The sequence below is a fragment of the Rhinolophus ferrumequinum genome, chromosome 3, assembly GCF_004115265.2.
Source record: "Rhinolophus ferrumequinum isolate MPI-CBG mRhiFer1 chromosome 3, mRhiFer1_v1.p, whole genome shotgun sequence".
NCBI lineage: Eukaryota > Metazoa > Chordata > Mammalia > Chiroptera > Rhinolophidae > Rhinolophus > Rhinolophus ferrumequinum.
This window is the reverse complement of record NC_046286.1, coordinates 1,684,746-1,693,013: the sequence shown is the minus strand read 5'-3', so window position 1 is coordinate 1,693,013 and position 8,268 is coordinate 1,684,746.

The following is an 8,268-nucleotide window of genomic DNA, read 5'->3' as shown; positions in this document are numbered from 1 at the left end:
GATTGTTTTCTTAATTTCTCTTTCTGCTAGTTCATTATTGGTATATAAAAATGCAACCAATTTCTGAATATTAATTTGTATCCTGCTACTTTATTAAATTCATTTATCAGTTTTAATAGTTTTTTGGTGTACCACCTCTTCTTTATCTAATTGTCTATTGATGGACATTTAGATTGTTTCCACATCTTGGCTATTGTAAATAGTGCTGCAGTGAACATATGGGTGCATATATCTTTTTGAATTACTGTTTTGTGTTTCATTGGATAATCAGGATTGGAATTGCTTGGTCATTAGGTAGTTCTATTTTTCATGTTTTGAGGAACTTCCATACTGTTTTCCATAATAGCTGCACCAGTTTGCAATTCCACCAACAGTGCACCAGGGTTCCTTTTTCTCCCCATCCGCGCCAACACTTGTTCTTTGTTGATTTATTGATGATAGCCATTCTGACCAAGGTGAGGTGGTATCTCATTGTGGTTTTTATTTGCATTTTTCTGATGATTAGTGACGTTAAGCATCTTTTCATATGTCTAATGGCCATCTGTATGTCCTCTTTAGAGAAATGTCTATTCAGGTCCTCTGCCCATTTGTTAATTGGATTTTTTTCCTTTGATGTGTCAGTTAGTCATCTGAATGAAAGTTATGTCTACTGTTGTCTTTTTGTTTTTGGTACAAGGCAGGGGATACAAGTTCATGATCTCGTGGCTCTACCCTGTCACTAATGGCTGTCAGCTCCGCTGTTTTGTTTAAAGCTTCCCCGCAAACTCTAGCTGCTTTTGCCGCTCTTAACTCTAGGCCATAGTGAGGGCTGCAGCCCGACTTCTCTACCGCTACTGCTCTCGCTGGACCCAGCGTGGGCGCCATGCGCATCTACTGCCCCGTACCTGTCCTTTACCCCCTCCTGCCTCCCCTACTCATTCCCGTGTGCCCCCTTCAGATGTCACGATGGATGGGTCTGTCAGGTGTGTTTATGTGTTGAGCAGGGGATCTTTGTTGGGTTGTAGTTGTCCAACTTGTAGATTTTAGGGGAGAAACAATGGTGTTTCCTCACTCTGTCATAATGCTGACAACATCGCTTTTTAAAAAAAAATGTTCATGGTCCTCTTATGTATAGATAGACGATACTTCTTAACCAGTCTCCTGCTGAGAGACATTTACATTGTTGGTTTCTTTTCTTTCTTTTTTCCTTTCTTTCCGTCTTTGTGCTTTTATAATCAATGCTACCGCATACAGTTTTGAATACAATCATTTTGCAGGAGGTATATTAATACAAGTGTTTTTTGGGACACAGTCCTTGAAGTGGGGCTGCTGGGTATATGCATTTTTTAAATTTGTACAGAAATTACATTTCCCTTCCTAAAAACATTACCAGCTTGCCATTCTATCTGCAATATATTTAAGTTCCTGTTTTGGTGAAGTTTTTTTTTAATTTTTTTTATTAGTTTCAGGTGTACAAAACAATGTAATAGTTAGACATTTATCATTTATATCCCTCACAAAGTGATAACCCCCCTCCGCCAATCTACTACCCCTCTGACATCGCACACGGCCATTACATTTCCACTGTCTCTATTCCTAATGTTGTATTCTGCTTCTTGTGACTATATATATATATATATATATATATATATATATATATATATATAAAATTATAGTTGACATTCATTAGTGTTCAGCTTCAGGTGTACAGTGCAGTGATCTACATCATCCCTGAAGTGGTTGGTGAGGCTATTTTTCAAACTATGAGAATACGTAGAGATACACCTTTGGGAGCCGTCTGTGTATGGATGATATGAGGAATTCTGGGACTGGATGAAACTAGAGCAATTAGGAAGGCGGTAAGAGCAGAGCAAGCAGCTCAGGCACAGGTCTCCAGCCCTCTGACATTTAGGGCAAAAGGAGCCCACAAAGGAGACTAAGAAGGAGCAGCCAGTGTGGTAGGTAGAAAACTAGAACTATATACCAAGAAGCTTGGCCAGGGTAGGGGGTGGTGTAAATTAACACAATCACTTTGGAGAACAATTTGGCATCATGTAGCATCATGTGGTAAAGATGTGCAGTAATTCCACTCCTGCACACATCCTAGAGCAGGGGTGTCCAAACTTTTTTCAACGGTTTTCACCAAGGGCCATATGCAGTAAAATACACAAACAGCCGGGCCACTCACTGGAGGTGAAGTACGTATTGCCTCACCTGGTTTATTTAAGTAAACTAAATCTATTTTTGGAATTTGCTGCGGGCCAATAACATCAATAGTCATCAGGGGAAAATGCAACATAAAACCACAATGATAAACCACTGTGCATTCATTAGAACAACTAGAAATAAAAAGTTTAATAGCTATAAATGCTGGCAAGGTGTTGGGCAGCCCCAACTCTCATTCACACTGTCCAGAGGAATATAAAACAACCACTTTGGATATTAGTTTTGTATATTCTAATAAAGTTAAACACGTCCTCTATAACTAGCATTTACATTCAGGGTATTTACTCAAGAGAAATGAAGGTATATGTCCATAAAAACCATGAATGTTCATAGTTGCTTTATTTGTAATAACCAAAAACCAGGAATACCCCCAAATGTCCAAAAATTGCAATGGAATACTACTCAGCAATAAAAATGAAGAAGTACTGATACGTGCAACAACATGGGTAGAACACATCGATATTATATCACATGCAAACATCCAGGCACAAAGAAGGCTCTATGGTTGCATTTTATGAAATTTTAAAACAGGCAAAACTGGGCATCCAGATGGCTCAGTTGGTTAGAGCACGAGCTCTCAACAACAAGGTTGCCGGTTTGACTCCTGCATGGGATGGTGGGCTGTGCCCCCTGCAACTAAAGATTGAAAACAGCAACTGGACCTAGAGCTGAGATGCGCCCTCCACAACTAGATTGAAGGACAATGACTTGGAGCTGATGGGCCCTGGAGAAATACACTGCTCCCCAATATTCCCTAATAAAATTTATTAAAAAGAAAAAAAAAAACAGGCAAACTACTCTATGGTGACAGTCATCAGATCAGTGGTTGTTGGGGGGGAGGTGAATAAAAAGGGGCAAAGGAAACTTTCTAGGGTGAAGGAAACAATCTGTACCTTTTCTTTATTATTATTAATGTTTATTGGGGTGACAATTGTTAGTAAAGTTACATAGGTTTCAGGTGTACAATTCTGTATTACATCATCTATATATGACATTGTGTGTTCACCATCCAGCGTCAGTTCTTCCATCACCACATACTTGATCCCTTTTACCCTCATCTACCACCCGAAACAGTCCATATCTAGAAGAGGTGTGGGATGCATAGTTGTATGCATTTATTAAAATTCTCCTATGGATTCACTAAAGATCTGTTCATTTCACTATATGCAAATTATACCTCAATTTTAAAATGTTTATAATACAACATTTTGAATGTTAATAATAAAAATGAGATCATTAGAGGCAAGATGTGTGAAGACATCCACCACAGCATTGTGAAGGCCAAAATGAAACAACCAAAAACCCATCAGTAAGATGCTGGTTAAGTAAATAAAATACATTGGAATTCTCAATTTTTGTGTCTTCTTCATCTTTTTTAGAATGTAACCTTGTATTATTGCATATCTTTTAAAACATTTATCTGTTTCCCTTCGACTGTAGACTTTTTGAAGTTAGGGACCACCCCAACTTTTAATAGTCTGAACATCAAATATTCTGTCTGCCCTGTTATTCCTATAAACACATGAATCATTTCTTTGTAAGCTTTGTAAGCTTTTGGGGCTCTCTTTGGACCTCCACCCCACTTCCTTTCTCTCTATTACACACCAACTATACATAGCTTAAGCCCTTAAGGAGAGAATGCACAGGCTGCACAACTTTTCGGGGTGGATTCATAAGCAGTGATGTGAAACATCTGCCAAGAACCCAAGCTAGACCAGAGAGAAGAAAAGCAGAAAGAGCTCAAAGCCCTGATATCCAGCACTTCCACATTTGGTTTAAGAGAAAAGAGTAAAGCACCAAATAGCCAAAGGGTGAGAATTAAGATCATATTTATCTGCAAGCCAACATTTTTGTGATTTGTATGATTTCAGAAAAGACAGAGAGAAATGTGGCCAGAGGAGGCATTAAGGTTTCGGGGGCACAGGGAGAAACTGATGGGGAGAGTAGCTCGCTGCTTTGTGGCGCATACCGTTTGCCAGGAGCTTATGACTAGCATCTTCCCATTTCAGAGGAACATGCTAGCAATATTCCTCTGAAAGAGGAACTTTCCATTTCAGACACCTACAACTGAGAGTCAAGGGTTTAAGTGACGTCAGGAGCAAAGCTGGATGGAGACCCAGGACTGCCGTTTCCATATCCCACCTCAGGACTCCTAAGAAGGGGAAGATTTGGAGTGGGTCATGAGCTGGGGCGATGTTTTTCAGGGAGAGCTGGATCTGCACTAAAACAGTGGATGGGCTCCCTCCCCACCTCCACATGCTCCTCAAGCAATTAGAATCTTCCCCTCTCACCCAGCTGGTATCCTTTCCTCTCCCGCTCCCCAGAAAGACTAGAAGAATAGGGGAGGAAGGCAGAAGAAATTGCCTTTGCCTTCCTTGGACCCTCCCCCTCCTGGGGTCTCTGCCTTGCCACCACTCACCTTTCCCACCTCCCACTTACTTCACAACTGAGTGCCTGCCGTGTACCAAGAACTGCGCTTGCCTCTGGGGATAACAAAATGAGTGACAGCCCCAGGTCCTAGACTTTACTGTCTAGGTGGGAACAAAGACTGGAGCAGATTGTAATATCCTTCCGTGTTAAAATTAGGTATCATTCTGGCCCCTAGTGGGAGGACAGGGGTAATTCAGGGAAGGGGACCTAGGGCTGACACATAGGGCTTGGCAAGTTCCAGAACTCTCTTTAGTGGAACTCAAAGGTAAATAATGTCCTTCTGACTGAATTCCTTTCAGTCTTCTGGAGGAATAGGTGAGCTCATTCCAGAACAAGGAAGACAGGTGGGGTGAACAGACCAGCCCCCAGTGACGTTGGCCCAGGATACTTGGGCTCTGCTGGTCACCACTGCCCACCCACACTTCTCCAAGGTCCATCCTTCTTCCAGACCTTTCTCATCCCTTGACTGCACTCCATGGTGTTCCCCGTGGACTTCACGGCCACAGTCAGACTATGAGTTAACCCTTCCCCTAACCCTGACGCTGGCCGAATTAATAAGGCAGCTGAAATCTCCTGGAGGCAGAGATCAACTTGGCACTTCAGCCTTTTTAAAAGGTTTAATTACAGATCCAAATGGCCTACAAACCTAGGAAATGTCATTCAACTGATTAGCCATAACAGCGACAGCTGGCAAAGACACAGGGCAAGGGGCATTCTCGAGAATGGAAACTATGGAGACTGGAAAGAACTTCTTCCACTATTTGTGAACATTATCTGACAATATTAATGAAAATACCCACCATCCCTGACCCAGCAATCCACAGTGGGGGATATCTCCTATGGAGATCAGAACTGGAGATTGAGAATATGTAAGGATGTTTATTGTGGCTTTATTTGCAGTGTTGAACGGGAAACAATGCAAACATCCATCAACAGTGAAAAGATGATAGTCTGTGTTACATGCACACTGTGGACAATTATGCAGTTACTAAAAAGGAGTTTAACCTATATGAACGAAAGGATTTTTATGAATTTCAGAGTATTATAAACAGTATTATCCTACCTTTGTGAGAGCAAACTTTAAAGCCTTCAAAATCTGTGTACATCTGCTTGTATAGTCCTCAGAGAAACACGCATGGGGTGCACAGAAATCTGTTCCAGTGGCTACCTCCTGGTGGTGGAAATAGATTGCAATTTGTTAACTTTTCTGTTATACATTTTTCATTGTTCACCTATAACAAGCATGTAGTGTTTTTTGTAATTTAAGTTTTATACACATCAAAAGCTTCTTGGTGATGGTTGCACAGCAATACATATATTTAATGCCACTGAATGGTACACAAAAAATCGTTAAAATGGTAAATTTTATGTTATTTTTTATCACATTTTTTAATAAAAACAAAAAAATTCTGGTGCATCTTCAAATGATCCTGTGACTGAAAATGGAAGTTGGGGCTAGTCAGAGGCTAGGAAATCAGACATGAAAGCGGATTTTTAAAAACATAATATTTAATTGGTGAGGATGAGTCCGAACATAAAAACACGCATAATCCCACGGTGACCGAGAAAGAACAACCTACGTGATCCCAAAGTCGGCTGGACTATAAAGTACCTCTGTCGGGGAGCGGAGGGCAGAATCCTGTCCCTGCGCGCACAGGGCGGGTCCAGGCCACGCAGGCGGAGAAGTCGGTCCGTGATGTCTGCGTGCCCGCAGGCCCGGGCCAGGGTCAGGGCGCGATGCACCCCGCACCCCGCTCCCCGCACCCCGCTCCCGTGTGTTCCGCTGCGGTGCTTGCCCGGGAAGGCTCATTCCTGCAGCCTGGCCAGTGAGTGCGGGAAGCCGAGTGTGCGGGGCCCACGCCGCTTTCCAGGCCTGCTGACGGCCTCCCCCGCTCCTCACAACGCTCGACCCTCAGCCCAGCAGCGACAGGCTTGCCTTCCAGGGAAACTGAGGCCGGGAGCGCCACGTCCACCGCCGGAGGCGTGTTGGTGCCTCTAGCTGGCGCTGAGTTTGGGGGCACGGGTGGCAATTGTGTAGACCCTTCCCCTTCACCCCAACCTCCCCCTCCACCAAACTGGAGCCTTTCTGAGGCCCTTTGTGAGCCGCCTGGAGCACAGCAGAGAGCACTGGGGAGATGGAGGATGCCTCGTCCGAGAGAAGGTGAGGCCGGGCGCGGGCGGGCGCGTTTCCTCTGAGACCGGTGGACGCTCCGGAGTAGGTGACCCCCAATCCTCTCCCCAACACTTGGGCCTTAAGCTTAACCCCTACACTTAGTCCTGCAGCAGAAAAGGAACAGAGAGGAAATGTCTCAAATAAAGTTTTGCAACACCCCCCACTTACTGATTGACTACTTCCTGCTTGGTGTGAGGGATACAAAGATGAATAAAATCTGATCTTAAAGGGTGTCAGTCTGGTGAAAAATGAGCGGATTCGTGCAATAAGATGTTACAGAGGCTGTCACAGTAGAATGAGTACGGTATTGGGCCTTCCCAAAGGAGGGAGTGAATTCTACCTCTGGAGGTGCAGAAAAACCTGAGAGGAGGTGGCTGACATTCCATGTTGGAATATAAGCAGGGTCTTGGATAGAAAACCAGAGCGGGGAAAACTCCCCGCAACTGGACAGCCAGAGTGGGCTTCTGTATCGATAAGTATTATCGATTGCTGTGCACAGACTTAATTTCAAGGCCCGATATGCAAGACACACCACCACAAGCCGGGATGAAGGGGTTAAAGAGTTTTATTACAAAGCGAAAGTAAGTAAGACAAGACAGAGATTAGGGGAATATATCATCATACCACTAACAAGCAAGGAGGCAATTCATCGTACCACCAGGGCCGAGACAATTAGAGTGGCAGAAGCAGCACCAGCCCTTCAGCAGCGTGGGCGAAATATCTTGCAGCCGCAGAGGCTGCCCGGGGAGCAACCGTGCCTGCCTTGGTTTTCTGGGGTTTTGAGGACTTCACCAACAACAGTGGCCAGGAGCCAATAAGCATACGTGTAGCAACACAAGGAACTGGTCTCAGATCTGGCTAGGAGCTGGGGCCAGTCCTTGGTATGAGATTAGATGTATCGGAGCTCCGCCCACCTGCACCAAGGTGAAGGCCAGGCTCCTTATTCTGTTGTTTTCTTGGTCCTTGTCAGGGTAGCCAACCCTTCCAAGGCCAAGCACGTATCCCAGCCACTGTGAGAGTTTACATCCCCAAATGTTCCCAGGCAGACCTTCATATATTCTATTCCTTACAGCTTCTGGGAACAGGTAGATCCAAAAGCCTGACGGGTGGGAAGGTACAGGCTGAATCAGAGCATGTGGACCGTTAGAAGACTCATCTCTGCCATTTATTTCTGAGTATTTGCTAACGTGAAGCTATTGAATGTCAGCCATATCCCTCCATGGTAGGATCTTATTTTCCCAGGTTACAGATGAGAGAGGGAAGATTTCAAAATTATGTGATTTCCCTAAATTCACACTGCTAGTATGTTGGTCACTGAGGGGTGTCACTGTTTTTTGAGTCTTTCTGGTTTCCAAATCCTAGGCAGGTCCCCATTTCCCACAGGAGCCAGGCCCAAAAGTTGTGTTTTTGAAGGCAGCGGGGAGGGTCTCAGTGAAGGATCTCAGGCAGGGCAGTAAAAC